This window comes from Geospiza fortis, unplaced genomic scaffold (genome assembly GCF_000277835.1).
Source record: "Geospiza fortis unplaced genomic scaffold, GeoFor_1.0 scaffold361, whole genome shotgun sequence".
NCBI lineage: Eukaryota > Metazoa > Chordata > Aves > Passeriformes > Thraupidae > Geospiza > Geospiza fortis.
The window spans coordinates 2,516,524-2,534,729 of record NW_005054356.1 but is presented as its reverse complement, the minus strand read 5'-3'; positions in this window follow the sequence as shown (position 1 = coordinate 2,534,729).

Genomic DNA, 18,206 nt, shown 5'->3' with positions numbered 1-18,206 from the left:
GCAATTAACATCAACACGAGTTTGGATTTATAGTTTTGTAAGCCAGCTTCTGAAACAGCTGCAGTGCTTAACTTTTAAAATCATTTCAGCATCACAACAACCTCAAAACTCCTGCTGCACTCAGGGAACTGAAGTAGGCTCCTTTCCACTAAAATTAGTGCAATTATAGCTGCCTTAATGATGTCCCAAGCAGAGTGGAGAGCATGTGGGCATTTTATTTTCTGCCCAAGAACAAGTTAGAGGCTATTTCTCCCTCTAAAAGCCTCAGGGAATCAGGAAGTTTTGTGAGAGAAGTAAAGCAACAGAATGGAGACTTGTTCAATCTCTGACCTGCCATCCTGTGCCACACACAGAGATAAAAGTCTTAGAAAGAAAAGAAGCTAATCCTTGCCAAGGTGGAAGATGTGCCCACATCTCTGGGCACTGCCAGCCCAGCTGTCCTTGAGGATGGCTCCACTCGGGGTGCTGGACACTGCTGGCAGGGTAGCAGAGCTATTTGTACAACCTGGGGGGAATCAGGTCCTCAAAACACACCTGGAGATTCTCCTGCAGGAGCCCTGCAGCTTCTGAACTGCGTGACATGACCAGCCCAAGCTCTTCCTCTCACTGGGAGGGACCAGTGCTGCTTCGAGCAATGCAAATTATCAGCAAAGCCTCTAAAAGCACTGCTACATGCTGTTTAAATATTTTGCATCTTTAATGAGGAAAAAAAAGTTTCACTAAACGTCACTGCCCAATTAGAAAGACCAAGCAACACAAAGGCACAACATTTGTACTACTTTTTTTATAATGATCTGAGTCCTGATTTTGAGCAAAATGTGGGATCCCTGAGCTTATCCAAAGTGCCTTTTTTCCAGCTGGATCTGTTATTCCTTTTGCAGTATAACTGATCATTTAGCTGCAGAGGATGCTCAGCTTTTTTGTGCTCTCGTCTGGCTGCTGCAAATTCTGCTTTTCCCCCCAGAGCAACTTAGTTAAGTTACTCTGCATCGTATCCAGCCTGCTAAGGGACACAGGGAGAGTGCACAGCTTGCACTGGAGCTCAGAGAGAGGCAGAAACAAAAATAGGCAGAAACAGGAATGGGAATGGGAATGGGAATAGGAGCTGGTGTTCCTATGGGAGGAGGCAGCCTGGTGTTCCTGGGGCACCTGCAGGGGTGGAAAAGCAGAGTGGCACCAACCCCAAACATGTAAAGCCACGGCCCTCAAGTGACCAAATTAACTCCAATGCTCTGACACAATTCTGTAATTGCCAATTTGTTCCTTAACTGCTCTGCTTCCATTTTCTTTTATTTTTACGTGGTGAACCAAGGGCTAATGGGCCCTGTGAATGGATGAGGAAAGGCAAAGCTGTGTCACTTCTTTGGTGTGTGTTGGGTTGGAGACTCTCCTGGCACTCAGCGTCATTCTCTGCTCCCTCCTGATTCCCTGGAGCTCCACTGACACGGCAGGGAGAGAATAGGAACAGGCAGGAGTGCCTTGTCAGCCTCGCCACTGAGAGCTCTTGCTGATCACCAAAGGACTTGTACAATCTCTGCCATTATTTGGGAAATGGCCCCATGAGCATGTCAGGTGCCTCCTTCAGGAGAGACAGCATCTTACAGACTGGCAGAGCTTCAGGCTCAGGAAATGACACAGGAATGGAAAACAAAGATCCTTGGAAAAGGATTTTTCACATGGAATGGAAAACAGAGATCCTTGGAAAAGGATTTTTCCAGACCTGGTAAGGGCCTGCTGGAAAAAGGAGCTGATCAGGGTGACTGTTAGCACAAGCAAGTTCAAATCTGCTGCTTCAATCCATTTATTGGGCTGCTTGGATGCAAAGCTGAACTAATTTGCATTGATTTGTAATAACTTGCCCAAACTCACTCAGAAAATCCATATGATGACCTAATATATCCTTATGGATGGAGAATGTCCCGTTCTCTTCCTCCTCCCAGTTTCCAATAACTCTGAACTGGGAAGAACAGAAGTGTATTGCTTGAATTTCAGTGGGAGGCTTCTCAGACTGCAGCATCTGTGCAGATTTCAAAGAATGAATGAAAAGAATCAGGAGATAAATGAGAATGAACTAACTCATCAGCATAATCAAAATAATAATTTAGTCACATTACAACTCAGACAGAAACAACACCCCAAATGGGAAGCAGGATATTATTAGACTCACTTTCAAGCAGTATTAATGAACCTAACAATCTGGTTAACATAGCTGCTTAGTAATTTATGTATGCAAATTTAATGTTTCTATTGCCATTAGTGGCAAAGAAAAGTTTTGAGAGGAAATGACAGAATATGTTTGAATTAATGCTCTGCAAGGTGAAAGGCAGAGCCCTGACTGCTGTTTTAGCAGCCTGAATCCCAGACTGATTCATCACCTCCCACATCTCAGGAACAGCCGCAGGACCTGGCCTGACCTGGGGATTGGATGGGGCTTGGCCCTCATTTCCACGGGGGGGAGCCTGAACTACCTGGGAATGGTTAAAGATTCTGCTGAATCCTCAGCAGGGTCAGGATTTCACATCCAACACCCACTGCTGCTTTTTGGGAGAGATGGAATTAGATGCACGGAATCTGATGTTCACAAAGGGTGCTCTGAAAAAGCAATACAAGCAATCCCGTGCATTTTTAAAGAGCAGGGTTGAATAGGGGAGAAATAAATTCATCAGAGCACAAATGAATTTGCCACGCAGATAAAATAAACTTCACTATTTCATCATCACATAAGATTCATCACAATGAAAAAAAAAAGCCAAAACCAAGAATAATTAAGCCAATGTGCATATCAGGTTCTGAACTGAGCAAATTTGCTGCACTGAGCCCAGAATTTAAATGATCTTGTCTGTGGATGACTAAAGGTTACTGCTCTCACAGTTCAAATGGAAAAATGTGTTCATCACAAACATATCTATTAGCCTCACAATAGTAAGCACTCTGTGAATACAAAGAAGTTTCTTAGGAATAGGTAATGCTGAAGGCTTACCCAGAAATGAGGGAGCTGCCAATTTTCAGAAACAATTACTCAATTTGCCAGCATATATATTTTCCTTCTGAGCTCTGGAAGGAGAGGCCTGGTTGTACTCACACACTAATGCCCATGTTTGCAGCTCTATATACTTCAGTATTTTTAATTTTCTGGTAACTTGTCTTGATATAATTTTAGAGATTCTATTAAATATTTTATAGAGCAGCCCATTGTAAATCAATCTCTGACATAATGTACCATTATTTCCCATAGATCTTTTTCTGCAGCTCAAAAGCATTTCAATAAAGCTCTAAAAGCCCTGGCAATGACAACACTCTGTGTTGTGCATCACCATGGCAATGCTTCAGAAAATAGCTTTGATTTGGGGTCGGAAAGGTCAAACATTAGATTAGATTGAAAGTACAGAGTTAATCTCAATACAACCTGACACTATCATGGCCTAACTGGGTGTTCTCAGCTGCTGAGACTGGAGGCAAGGCTGAGGCAGGAGGAATCCTGCTGGATGCTGAGGGCATTCAGACCTTCAACAGGACACAGTCAGAAAGTCTCAGAGCAGGGCTGAGGTCCAGTTTCCCAGAGCCAGGAATTCAAAGTTTGAGCCAACCTGTGCCAAAAGGCAAGATTTCAAAAGAATTAATAAGGATTCAAAAGAAGAAATTGTTCCGGATTGTCTGTGGCTTTGTGTATCACTTAACCTTTCACTTAATCCTTCAGTTATGCAGCTGGACTGCCCTAAGGTGTGAAATGGTGCTTTTGCCTCGCCTGTGAAAGAGAAAATAACTGCGGTACATTTGAAACTTTTCCTGCTCAGTTGTCACCCCCCAGAGTCCCCTCTGGATAACCCCTGGCTGTGACAAACAGCCCTGGGCACAGCCTGGATGGGCTTTGGGTCCCCTGAGTGCAGATCCCAGTCCCAGTTCTTCTGCAATTCATCCCTCCACACTCCCAAACCCACACGGAGCTGCCCCAGGCTGGCAGCTCCATGGTTAATCTCAGCCCTAGAAAAGCATAACAGCAAGAAAGGAACTGTTTTTATTACAGGGGGTTGGTTGAGAGGTTTTTCATGTTCTTTTGTTGTGGACTGTTTGGTTGGTTGTTTTTTTTTTTAACCACAGATATTTTTTAAAGTACAAAAAAAACCATCCCTGTTTGTGGGGTCAAGGTGGGTGGAAGAAACCCACAGATTGTTTCTTCTTTCTTTCCTCCTCCTCTCCTAGGATAACTTCACAACTTGATTCAAAGGAACAGCCATAGTTTCAAGTCAAGTGAAGTTCCTTCCTGCCCTCTGCCATGGAATATTCTCTCTCCATGGGAAGGATCCCTCTTCAAAACCTCCTCTCACTCTGCCCGCACAGCCAGGGCACTCAACCTCAGGCTGTCCCAGCACTCAGAGGCGGCTGCTCTGTGCAGACACAAAGTAATCAAGGGCTCCGTGACAGGAATTTCTCTTTAGTCACACAAAGGATTTTTAAGGACTGTTCCAGAACTAGCAACTTGCAGAGGTCAGTTCTGTCACCCCAGGGTACAAAACCACAGGAGCACAGAAAATGGAAGGAGGGAACAAAGGATGGATGTGGAGGAGGCAGGGAGTTATCACTGGGCAGCTCAATCCCGGCTGTGTGTGTGATATGGGTGCTTCAATTCAAAAATGGCAAAAATATGTGAAGGGAGAAAAATCTTGTGTTAGTTTGGAGGCTGGGGTGGCCACCCTGGAGAGCTTGTGCAAGGTTTCATCAGTGCCAGATGAAAATCAAACACAAGAGACAAAGAAACAAATGACCTATGAGTGATACAGGGGAGAATTCATCAGCAATACTTAACTGCAGGCTGAGGGTGACTCAGAGCCAGGATATACAAAAGAGAGATGTCAAGTCATGGAAAAACAAAGAAAAATTTAAAATATTCACTGGTCCTTCCAAAAGCTTGTGTCATCCATGTACTCTCTTATAAATACAAAAGCAATTGAAATTGTAAGTATTCCATTGGACAGTAGGGCTGTGTTTAAGAGCACTTTCCAGGCTCCATTCTCATCCAGGGACATAAAATAAGACATGGAGCTGCTCATGCAGTAATGTCAGCTTTGTGAAACCAAGAGATGACTTATTTACTGGTCAATACTCTGCCAGACTATGACTTCTGCATGGGAAGGATTTAATATGAGCTTTGGCGTCAGCTGTTGCAGGATGGGGCACTCAGCCTGCTCCCTCCCTGGGGATATTTCAGATGCACAGAATATCCGTGTGTGAGCCTATTCTTTGCCTTACTCAGAACCCCAGAATCCCAAAAAGCCCATCTAAAGCCACGGGAAATCACATTTCCTTCAGCTTTGCTTCCACTGGGCAGTCCAAAGCAGCCAGAGTTTTCAATTTGGAAAACGTTCTGTTAACTTCAAATTCTTTGCTCACTTCTATGGGCAGCTCTCTGTTAAAGGAGATGAGGTTTTTGTCTTCAGCTCCGTGAATTTCAATCACTTCAGCTAAATTCAGATTACCTGATAATGGATGAATCACCTCCAGGTCATTAGCAGCTGCACCTTCTGAGGCTGGCACTGAGCTCCGAGGGGAATTTAAAGGAATTGGATGTTTTTCTCCTTCACCTTCTGGGCCAAGAGAGTGCCTGAGCTGAGCCAGGAGCTCAGGAAATAACCCAGTGTGACAGTGGCAGCCTGAAGGTGCAGCCAGGCTGCCGAGGCTCTGCCAGATCATTAATTAGTCCTTCATTAAGGCTCGGGATCTGCATATTGGATTAATGCTCGGGAGCAGCTGGCCAGCAAGGAGCTGTCCCACACCCCCATGTGCAGCCAGCAGGGGTTACGAGTCAGCACCACAGCAGCCCACAGTGCTCGTTAAAAAGCACTTTACGAAAGGATTTATTCTTCAATAAAAACAAAATTTCATGTGAATGAGGAAGCAGCTACGTTCGAACTTTTCTGCAACAGAGGACAAGAGTTGTTTGGGTTTTTTACAGAGATGCAAATGCAACTTTGAAGTACTTGCTCACCACCAGAATTCTTTTTATCTTATGTGCTTCAAGAAGTGTTCAAAAAGCCACCAAATTCTTCTGAGGTACAATTAAACCTGAGCCTGAGAGCTCACAGTAGTCTTACACTGCGGCTTAAGAAAGAAAGTGAAGAAGAAATCAGAACTGTTTGCAAATCAGAGACAAATCTGTTAATCAGATTTTTCCTGTGCTCACACACCCCAAGAAACCCCAAAAATCCCAATGTAGAACCAGTATTCATTACAGGTTATTAATCTGATTTTGTTTTCTAGTTGCCAACCTCTGAGCATTCAAATGTGCAACCTTCAGGTCCTTTCATATTAACAAAGATATGACAATGAGAATGTCACAAACTCTGTAACCTTTATGAAATGCACAACTGCATGTTTAGAATGCCAGATCATATTTAGAAGAGAAAAACTGATGAAACAGTTGGTAATGTTCCATGATCTTCAAAAAATGTCCAGAAAGTTGAATATTGGACATTCTTGACCTTTCTAATACACAAATGCTTCAGCTACAGAAGAAAAATGTGAAGTTGGCCCCTGGTACTCTACAGCAGGAAATAAAAAGCTGGATGAGGTGAGGTTTTTAAGTTAACATTAGGATTTTTTTTTCCTAAAAATAAAGGTCCCTCCATTCATTTGGAGCATTTGTAACAACTAAAATAAAAGCACGTAATATAGACCCTAATTTGTGAGCACCTATGGCTGCTGCCTTAGAAATTCAATTCAGAAGTTGATACCAACCAGTTAAATATAATGCAGGTACCCACAGAAATTATTCCAAATTTTATCTCCGCTCCATTTAAAGTTTGCAGGAAATTATTTTTAAGCACTTTTTGAACGCTCCAGTGGCTTATGAAAGAACCCCTATTGTTAACCTAGATGGAAAACACTTTTCTAGCTGGCATTTTACATCATTAAAAAAAAAATAAATCTACTGCTGAGCATGAATATACAGCTTAAAATTTCAATTGGATTGGCATTGTCCACTGAAGTATTTCCTGTGAACTAATTATCTCCTCATTCCTTCAACTAAAAATCTGAACAGTCCCAAGGTTTTTTAAGCATTTCTTGCTTACACCATGGTTTGCTACAAGGTCAGGCTGTGTTTGCCAACGTGGGCAGAGGCAAATGTTGCCATGTGCTTCCAGGGTCACATTTTCTATCTGTTCCAGCCTAAAAGGGAAACTTTCTGAAAGGAGGGAAATTCCAATTCCTGGTGCTGGAGCTGCTCAGTGCAGAACAGTTCAGAGGAGCAGGCACAGGGGGCCAGGGCTGCCCCTCTGCATCTGGGGGCAACATCTGGTTCTGGAGAAACAGCTGTGCAGACAGCTGGGGAGAAATCCAGGTCCAAGAGAAACAGCTATGGGAGACACCTGGGGAGAACATCTTGTATCAGGAGAAACAGCTGTGCAGACAGCTGGGGAGAAATCCAGTTCCAAAGAGAAACTGTGGGAGACACCTGGGGAGAACATCTGGTTTCAAGAGAAACAGCTGTGGAGACAACTTGGTAGAATATCTGGTTCCAGGATAAATAGCTGTGCAGACATCTGGGGAGAAATCCTATTCCAAGAGAAACTGTGGGAGACACCTGAGAAGAAATCCTGGTCTAAAAGGAACTGTGGAACCCTGGAGAAAAGAGCTGCACCAGAGGAGCCACTGTGGGCCCTCTGAACCTCCCCCACCCTGTGATACCAGAGCAGCACAAGCTCCAGACTATTTCTTCCCAATTTCACATGTGTACACTTGCTGGAGGTGACTCAGGAGCTGCTTTATGTAAGTTATTGATCTGGGGTCTATCAGCTGCTAAAAAATTCCTGTCTGCCACTGGTGGGTGAGAAAATCTACTCAGCTATCACAGCTGGATGACACTGTCACTAAGAGTAGAGGACAGCTGAGCTGGCTCTTAATTAACATGCCCAGTTTCTATTAATTTCATCATCTCCAGCCCTGGTGGTGATGTCACACTGGAGCAACAGTGACCCAGCTCAAAATGACACTGCCCAGGCAGTTCCAGTCTTGTTGCATCAATAATGGACATTTTCTGTAGTCACTATCCCCTGGCAGCTGCTTCTCAGATCACTTCTGCCCCCACCCCCAGCCTGTTCTTTCCCTTCCCTGCCCCTGCAGCTACCAGGAAAGGCAGAGGTGCTCAGCAGAGGCTTTTTCCAGGCTGGTTTCCTGCTTTTTTCACTGCCTGTTTACATGCCAGGTTATTATTCTGGGGTCTCTGTGAGTGCTGAATGTTCTGTTTGTCACTTCAGTGCCATCTCCTCAACTTCAAAATGGACCAAAGAGTTCGTCATTTCCTTCTAAATTCTTGAGTTTATTCTGAAAACAAAAGAGAAAGAATCTAAACTAAGCTCAAGCCCTTTCTGCTGATAATTAAATATTAATATTAAATACTGGCTTACAAAAACTGCCATGTTCATCAGGAGTGTTCCTCTGCAAGTAAAGTGAAGATAAAACAGAATTATAAATGCTCATGTAACTTCTGTCTGCACAGTGTTTTCATGTCACAAGCATTTAGAAACACTTCACCCCTCACAAAAGCAGAATTAAACAGCTCTGGGCCTCATTGCAACAGAGTGTGAACTGCTTCACCCCAGCTTTTAGAATCAATTATTTTGGTGTAAAAATCCCTAAAAGATATGTACATTTTTCTTCCATTCTTTAAAAATCTTTTAATGTTATTTCCATGGAAACCACTCAGAAGCACGTGCCTGATGTTTGTGGGTTCAAGGATCATCCAGGAACTCCAAACCCCAAAGGCTGCATCAATAAGCTGAATTCCTAAGGTCCATTCCCAGCAATTGAGGCACACTGATGTTTATTTACTTCCCAAGCCAGCAGAAAACAGAGCTGCTTAGCCCAGAGAAGTTTACAGCCGAGAATGTGTATTTTAGGCCTTTCTCTCCAGTACAATTACTTTTCCTGCAGTACGTCTGAGGCAGATGAAAGCTGTTAAATAACAGGCAAAATTGGGTTTTGTAACACCAAAAATGAGGAATTCTTTCTTTTCAGGCCAGCAAAATTCGTTCCCTCATTGCCAGCAGCGGGACTTCTCCCAAACCAAAGCCTCTTGGTTAGCTGTGGTGAATGTCACATCCATTAAAACCTGATTGTTCCACAAACAACTCAGAACAAAGCAGGCAGCACCAGAGAAAGCTGAGGGTTTCTGGTTATTAGCAAACTCTTCAGTTTCTCAAGGGTTTAATACATCTGACACCCAATTAGAAGCAAAATATTCTCCCAATTTATTATTTTTCTTAATTATCTTGAAAGCATTTCTAGAAGGCAAGTGACCAATTAGTGTGTGGGGTGAGACACCACAGAAACCCCTTGGGGTTTCCACAGGACTGGATCTGCTCTTCTGTCAGACTGGTAATGAAGGCACAGATCACTCTGATTTACATCCATTTTATAATTGCAACACTACTCATGTCACTGAGCTGCACCCAGCTAGACCAAGAGTGTTTTCAGATTGTTTCTTTAGGATCTTTTGGAACTGGGTTATTTTTCCAGGCTTCTGGGAAAAGAAGATCTGTTCACAGACAGCTTTTCTTCTAACCTTCCCTTCCACTTCTGTTTCTTCTTTGCCTTGAATGCTTAATAACTTTTGTACAACATTCAAGGTCCTTATAGCTTTCAATTTTTTAGCTCTCCTTTCTGATTCCCCTTTTAAATTCACCTTACTCTATGTCCTTGCTCTTCTTTCCCATTTTACCAACTCTGGGATCACAACGGTGTAATTAAAAATTTGCCTCAGCAAGCTCAAGCGAGCAGTCTGTGACAAACCAATAAATTTGCTAAATCCATGAATAATAAGTGAATTCTCATGCTCTATCCCATAGGATAACAAATAATGAAGAACGTGTTACTCATTATTAATAGGAAATAATGAATAATGGGATATTGAGAAGAAATTCCTCGCTGTGAGGGAGGTGAGGCCCTGGCACAGGTGCCCAGAGCAGCTGTGGCTGCCCCTGGATCCCTGGAATGTCCAAGGCCAGGCTGGACACTGGGGCTTGGAGCAGCCTGGGACAGTGGAAGGTGTCCATGGCAGGGGTAGGATGGGCTGGTCTTTAAGATCCCTTCCAACCCCAACCATTCCATGATTTCTGATGGGATTCCATGATATCCCCAGCAGATCTGCTCATACTTGGCAGTGTCTCCAGGCTGAGCCCAAGCAGGTTGAGCTCCCATCAGCAAAATGTGCTTTAGGCCTTCTCATCCAGCAAGAGCCCCCTTTTGTCTGTGCACAGCCAGCTGGGGCACAGCAAGCCTGGCTCCCCACAAGGACTGGGCAGTGAGGGCTGCTGGGGCCACTTTCACCCTGGCAGAGCCCAGGGCCTGTCCCCATCCCTGCTCCAGGACCTGGCAGCCCCACGGCTGCTGAAGGAGTCCCTTCCCACCACCTGTTTTTACAGCGAGCAGTGAGTCACAAATGCACTTCAGAATTCAGCTCCCCAAAGCAGCCCAGCTGTGGAAAGCCAGCAGTGCCATCCATTGACTGAAGGATGTAAGGCATGTGCCTGGCAGGGCAGAAATACCATCAGCAGGCTGGCAACATCCCTCCACTCATCCTCCCTGCTGCTGCAGGGACTCTGGCAAAGGCTTCCTGACTGGAGCCTGGTCTCCAGCAAGTTCCTGCAGTGCCTGTTCAGATATGTCAAAGGATGTGTCAGCTGTCAGGTATGTTAAAGGATTTCACTGATACACACAGAGCATCTCTGCTCACACCCAGCATGAGGGATTGGCACCTGTGCCAGTGTCACAGAGAACACAGTGAGTCACAGGTGGGCACACTCCCAGAGCCACAGAACAGGCTCCCTCCTCCTCCTCCTGGGATCATACAATCAGCACCACCATAAAGCAAGGTCAGAACCAGGCCCTCCTGGCACTATATAACACAGCTGGGAACAGGGCACCACATACCCAGAGCCCCAGAAAAGGTTCCTTGTTTTGTAAGATCTCAAAGCCGACAACCTCAAACACAATGACTCTATTTATAGTGGTTCTACTTCACCAATTCACTCTTGAAAACATGGCATAAATCTTTTATAAATGATAGGTTAGATGCTTTAACAGAATGTTCCCCATTGTTAAATGTTAGAAAGATCAGCAGACCAAAAAGCTGCTTATAGCTGTGGCTACGATTGACATTGTTCCCTAGCCATGGGCTCATTATAAGCTACTCACATCTGTGAAATGCCTGTATGGATGCAATATTTTCACTATTTAAAGTCGTTACAATTTTTGGTGTATCTCAAATTCTGGCTGAAAAGGAGAGCAGAAGAAGACACCAAAAGAAAGCACCTCTCCTGCTGGTGTCAGGACACTTAGAATCAGAGAACAATTGAATGGTTTGGGTTGGAACTTAAAGATCACCCCAGCCATGGCAGGGACACCTCCCCCTGTCCCAGGCTGCTCCAAGCCCCAATGTCCAGCCTGGCCTTGGGCACTGCCAGGGATCCAGAACAGCCACAGCTGCTCTGGGCACCTGTGCCAGGGCCTCACCTCCCTCCCAGGCAAGAATTATTTTCTAATATCCCATCTAACCCTGTGCCAGATGCAAGAACAGAGACAAGGTGCAAGCATGGGACCTCCCCTTGTGCAGGAATTGCTGTTTGTCTTTCTGCAGAGCGTGGGGCCGGCAGGGTTTGAGGACCCCTTGGTCCCTTTCTCCTGCTGTAGGGCTGTTCACAGGTGGGTTTTTCCTTCTGGCCAGTCCCACCAGGACCTGCTGTGCAAAGCAAAGGTGTCTGTCCCAGAGCTCCAGGCACTGTCCCTTGGAGCACAGAGTGCGTCACTCCTCCCCAAGGCCGTGTCCCAGCACAGCACCTGCAAGATGTGACAATTTCCAGTAACCTCGGACAAACAGGGGCTAATCACCGTGCCCAGCAATTCACAGCAGCCTTTTCTGAGTACAGATTGAATATTGCATTGCACTGAACCGTCTGACCAGAATCTCATTATGGCATTATGCAGTGAGAGGTGGAAAAGAGGGAATGTGGCCTTGGCTGTTACTTGCTCCATCTAAATGGACTGGCAATTGGCTTTACAGCAATATTGGTGAGGAGTAAAGGGCAGCAAAATCTGCCCTTGGGAATGCGAGTTATGGGCTGCTACAAGAGGATGTTATCAACTATTTACACAGCCTGAAGGGGAAAGGACAACTGGCTCTTATACTTGGAAAACAATTTGAAATTGCTGAACATTTAGAAAAACAAATATAAACCACAAAGAATGGTTTGGGTTGGAGGGATTTTCAAGATCATCCAGTCCCACCATGGGCAGGGACACCTCCCACTGTCCCAGGCTGCCCCAAGCCCCATCCAACCTGGCCTTGGACAATCTCGCCCCTAACTGCATGGAACATTTTTTGCCTAATTTTTCTTATAGTTCTCATGAAGCTAAATTATCATCAGTAGTGTGAGGAATCAAAAATTAAATCTAAATAAGAAGCTTTTGAATTTAAAGAAGAATCTCAGTGCAAATTTAAAAGTCCATGGGAATCAAATGAGGTGTGAAACGTCTTGGTGAGGCAAAGCAGTTTAAACACTCAGCTGCCAAATTTGGCCCCATCATTTTTCACTTCACAAAATACCACTTTGCACATGTTAGTGGCAGCAGATGTTAAACAGAACTCAGCACACAGCATCATTTGCAGCCTCTCTGTGTTTAGTAATCAGCACAAGACACAGCACTTCTTGCTGGGCTACTCCAAGTCTGAAAGCTCTTTTCTAGAGGTGCAGGTCTGGAGCAGATGCCTCACCTCAGAGTGGGCTGCACTGAATGACAAATAGAGTGGGCTGCACTGAATGATAAATAAATAACCATCAAAAGTCTTCTCCAAATGCCAAAGCCCAGGTACAGGCGTGACTGTTTGCACTTCGGTGCAACATAAATATCAATCTAAGGGTAGAAGATGATAAATTCTTCACAGACATGAGTTATGCCAACTTTGCTGGGTACCAAAATGTGGAGGGATAGAATGTAAGAAAATAAAGATAGTGCAGAAGGCAGTCTCACACCTCAGGAGTTGCAGCTGTACTGAACACCAAAGATTAGGAACAGGCCTGCCCTTAACAGGCCACAACGGTGTCCAGTAAGAAGACGAGTTCTACAAAAGAGTGGGTTAGTGGGGTGAGGAGAGAGATGGAGTTTGTTGGCTGTGCTGTGAAGAGAGGTGGAATTTGTTGGCTGTGTTGTGAAGAGAGTTGGAGTTTGTTGGCTGTATTATGGAGGAGTCAGTGCTGTGAGGAGCTGCCCATGAGAAATCACTGAGAAGTTATGGGACTTTTACAATAAGATGACAACACCAAAAAAGAGGTGTTTATGTTAAAGCCTGTGTTCCAATGGGGAATGGCTCCATGACAAACACATCTCAAGGAACCAGCAGTGGGTACAGCAGTTATTGCTCCTCACATGTAGCCCAGGTGAATGGTTTCAGCAAGATGAGAGCTGCAGTGCTGCTGTGGAGGGAGTTTTGTGTGCCCCAGAGCTGTTGGGACATGGAGCTGATGCTTCTGCTGTCACGTCTGCAGTTCAGCTGCTCTGTGAGGAAATAACGTCCCTGCTCTGCAGGGCTATCAATCCCACACCCGGCAGGATGTGATTTGCACTCACACATACCCAAAAGGCTGCACATCACACCAGCCAAATGGAAAAACATCTCATCAGAGGATCACTGGTGAGGATCTTGTGGAGAGGAGAATGAATGCTGCTGCCTTGTGTCAACCAAGGTGTTGGAAAATATACCAAGTTTAATTTTTTTTCTTTATTTTATAACTTTAGTCAGTTTTCACAGAATCACAGAATGAACTAGGTTGGAAAAGACTTTTGGTATCATCAAGTCCAGCCTCTGTTCCCTTTTGCCCTGGTGGAAAGGAATTAGAGTTTCTTTCCATGAGCATTGTCTCAACAGACAGAGTAGCACAGAAGACACTCAAAGGATAACATCCATCAACGGCGATTAATGAACCATCGCCTCCAAACCACAGTCCTGGGGTGGTCTGAGGCACCTGGTCTGGGAAGAAGAGATAAAAATGAGGACCAAATTAGCATCAGAAGCGATCTGCAACCAATAGGAAACCAAATACTGAGAACTACATGACTTGCAACCAATGAACATTGAACCAATAAAACTCTGTGGGTTTTGACTGCATAAAATTGGTGGAAAATCCAGTAAAATCTGTGTGTCACGAAATTATTTTCTCTGCGTACTCGGGTTGTGTGTAGATGTAATGATTTCTGTGATACATCCTGGCCAGAACAACATCCTGGCCAGAAATAAAGTAATGCCTTGATTCTTTAACAGTAAAAATATTGTTGAAGGGTTTTTATTTTTCCTGCAGCTTCGGTGACAAAGGGACAAAGATGCTGAAAGAATTCTCCTTCCTCCCCAGAAAGGGAGCGAGCCTCACTGCTCAGCAGCACAGTCTGCTCCCTCACACACATGCACAGGGAATCAGCGGCAAAACCCACCGACACGAGCAATAGGAATATTCTCACTTTGATTTTCTTTTGTTTTGACCTTACATCTCTTTTTGCCCAGCCAGACTAAGGGGTTAAAGAGCAAGACCTGCTGGGTAGGGGAAATTCCCCTCTGTGCAGAGGATCCCACAAAGTCATCACATAAATTGTCTGATCAAGGAGGATTTGAGTTGAACCCACAGTTCCCCTTGCTTGGACAATCAGGGATTCCCACTTCTCCAGGACAGGCCCACACAGCCCCGTTCTTCAAGGGTTTCCAGGTAAAATAAATAATTCCTTTTTTGCTGTCCTGTTAAGAAATTTTTCTTGCCCTGAAGTTCTCTCAAAGATGAAAATGCCTGGGCTGGATTTCACTGGATTTAGCAATCCTAGTTAATGACTTTCTACTGGTTTTGCTCGAGAAGAAAGAAGTCCCTGAAAGCTGATTGTATGTACTCAAGGATCCATGACCCAGAACTTCACTAATAAGTATGCTTATCAACTGCATATGGATATTCCTTTCCTGATATCATTTTTATTCTTATTCAACTTATCAACTACCCCATTATCTTGTCTTCATGATTCAAACACTCTGGGAACATGATGTGAAAAAGCCAATGTACTAAAGAACAGGGCTACTTAAAACTAGTTCACATGCCATGCCCCTAATTTACTATAATACGAAAAAATTTACTTTAGCTTCTGTTCTAAATGAGGTTCATGATCAGTTCACAGCTCATCTCATTACATTTATATGCATGACATTACTACATCTGCAATAATGCTAAATGACACAGCTTCCAGCACTAAGAAGAAATTGCCTCCCACTCTCACACAGGAACCACTTCCTACATGTCCATTAGAAGGCATTAAATTTTGGTGCCAGCACATTCACAATCCCTGAATTATTTGTAGATTAAATAATTCTAAAAACATGTAATGAATCTGCTCTCATGCAATTTAGAAAACTTAGCAGACTTCTAAGATTTCTTCATCATCCAAACATCCTTATAGGTTGGCTAAGACATTCTCCCAAGCTGTTACTGGATTACTGATCACATTTACCCCTGCAAATGGATTTAACTCCTAAAGCAGCTCACTGCAGAGTCCCACAGGCAGCAGTGGTCGTATTTAGCTTGGGCTCTCAGCAAAGCACAGACTGAACAACGCTGCATCCTGGGTTTCTGGTTACAGAAATTGTACATCAGAGCACACTTCAATTTTGGCACTGTTCCTACAGCACTGTCAAACCAAGAGAGATTTTGACTTCAGAAAGTCAAATTATGGAAGGGAAATTGTTATCTAAGAAGTTTATAATAGATACCTTGATAAAGAGTACCCCCTGTGTTACCACATTATACACATTCTGATAAAAACATGACAAACCTTTCTGACAAATTATAGAGGATGGTCATTATGGAAAAGTCTTTGCCTCACAGGAATTCAAATGCATCTCCTGGTGACATTTTACCTACTGCCTCTTCAATAGCTCTCAGCTCAATTCCCAGCGTCCCCTTTTACTGATGATAAACAGTGACTGCAATAACACAAATAACACAAAACCAGAGCAGCACTCTCTGGATGTAGGAAAATTGCAAATGGAAAATAAGAGTTTATCTATGTAGAGACAGGCTGAGAGATGGAACAGGGGTTCAGACAGAGAACAAATGTAGTACATAAAGTGTGTCAGTAATTTAGGTTTATTTTTAAATAACAAGCCATCTGGAATTGGGGGTGCACATCTCCACACCCCATCCTTGTGTTTCAAGACTGCAGAACACACTGTTGAGATCTGTGCATTTTTTTTAGCATTTTGCAGCATGCCTCTTTTCAGTGTATCTTATATGTATCTTATATTCTCAAAACATTGTGAGATGTGTTTGTAAATATGTGTGTCTGTGCAGAAGCCTTTCCTTGAGCTGTTTCTGAAAGCTGTACCTTCTCCCCTTGGTTTTAGTTACAATGAGCAGGACAGAGCTAATGTCTTTTTCTTATAAACCATCTTCACATTAAGGTGTCTCCAGCCTGGCTGTTTGCTCCTTTTTCACAGAGCATATATCACTGGGTGTTTATCATATTGTTCCTTCCTGCTTCCAAACGAAACCTCCCACTGAGACTTGGGGGCAGCAGACAGCCAGGCTGTGCATATACAACTGCCAGCCCTAATGCTTTCATGCCTCATTAAGTGACCTCCTGCTCTTTTCTGCACTTGCCCAGGATTTTTGGCTGTCCAGCAGCAGCAACACATCTGTCACAGGAGAGCATCTCCATGGTCTCTGTCCCTGAGAGGCTCTGATGGATCTCCCAGACAGACACAGTGTCCCAGTGCAGAGACCAGAGCTGCCCCTGACATCTCCTTTGCTGAGACCAAAATTAACTCCTGGGATTTTTTTATTATTCAGAAAGAAAATGGACAAAGTCGTAGTGTGCTCTGCTCAGAGCACTGCCATGCCAATATCACCTGTCGGCTCCGGTGGTGTTGGTGTGCAAACACTCACAGAAAACACACAGCAAACTGCTTTGGAGCAGTAATAAACATTGAGATTGTGTTCTGAGAAACTATTCTTCTCCAAAGCATGCAGAGAGGGGCTGGACTTATCAAGTAAGAACTACAGGCAGTGTAAAGCATGGAACTGGCAGTGCTGTTGAGACAGAACAGATCATTTCAATACAAGCAAAGCTCTCAGCCTCTCTTCCCCTGAGATCCTCCCTGAAACCCATCTGTTCTGCGGAGCCTTGCACTCGACAGCAGCCACCCAGCAGCACTGCACCACACCGTACTGGCCTGTGCAGCTCCACTCCGGGCTCCTGAACGGCAAATTCTTCTTATTTATCGACACAGTCCTCCCATTGTCCTCAGGCCTGTGAGCTCATGTGTCTGCGGAAACACAGCATGCCTGAAGAGGAAAGGCTTTGCAGCTGGGAGAGAGCAGGATTTCATTGCTGGGGCTCGACCTGGGGAGGCAGTTTCAGGGATATTCACCCTTCACCCTGCCATGAGCAGCTGTCTGTGGTGGCACAGAAAAATGCATTTTTTTTCTGCATTTCAGAAAAATGCAGGCATGAAACCCTTGTGATCACAGTTATGAAGGCACCCTCTGCAAGCTTGTGACAGCTCCCAGCTGTGTTGGGTGGTCATGCACTGGAGGAATGGATGGCATCCAGAGGGACCTGAACAAGCTTCAGAGGTGAGACTGTGAACCTGGAGAAGTTCATTGAGCAAGGCCACATGTCAGGTGATGGGACAGGACCCAGGGACCGGCTGGAGCTGTGCCAGGGAGGGTTAGGTTGGATTTTGGGAAAGGTTCTTTGCCCAGAGGTGCTGGGCACTGCCCAGGCTTCCCAGGGAATGGGCACAGCCGAGGCTGCGCATTCAGACAGCGCTGCCAGGGATGCCCAGCTGGCATTGTTGCGATTGTTGAGGTGTGATTTTCCCCTCTCTACATTCGAAGCCATCCCCCCTCACGCTGTCACTGCAGTTCCTGAGGAAGAATCCCTCTCGTTTGTTGGGGATTGTTGGGGTGTCCTGTGCAGAGCCTGGAGCTGGACTGGATCATCTGTGTGTGTCCGGCCCAACTCGGGATATTCTGTAGCTCTGTGACCATTTATAAGTGCTTGCAGTGACATGATGAGAGGACATGACTTCAAAATGAAAGAGGGAAGGATTTGACTGAATATTAGTGTGCAATTCTTGGCAGTGAGGGTGGGGAGGCCCTGGCACAGCTTGCCGAGAGGAGCCG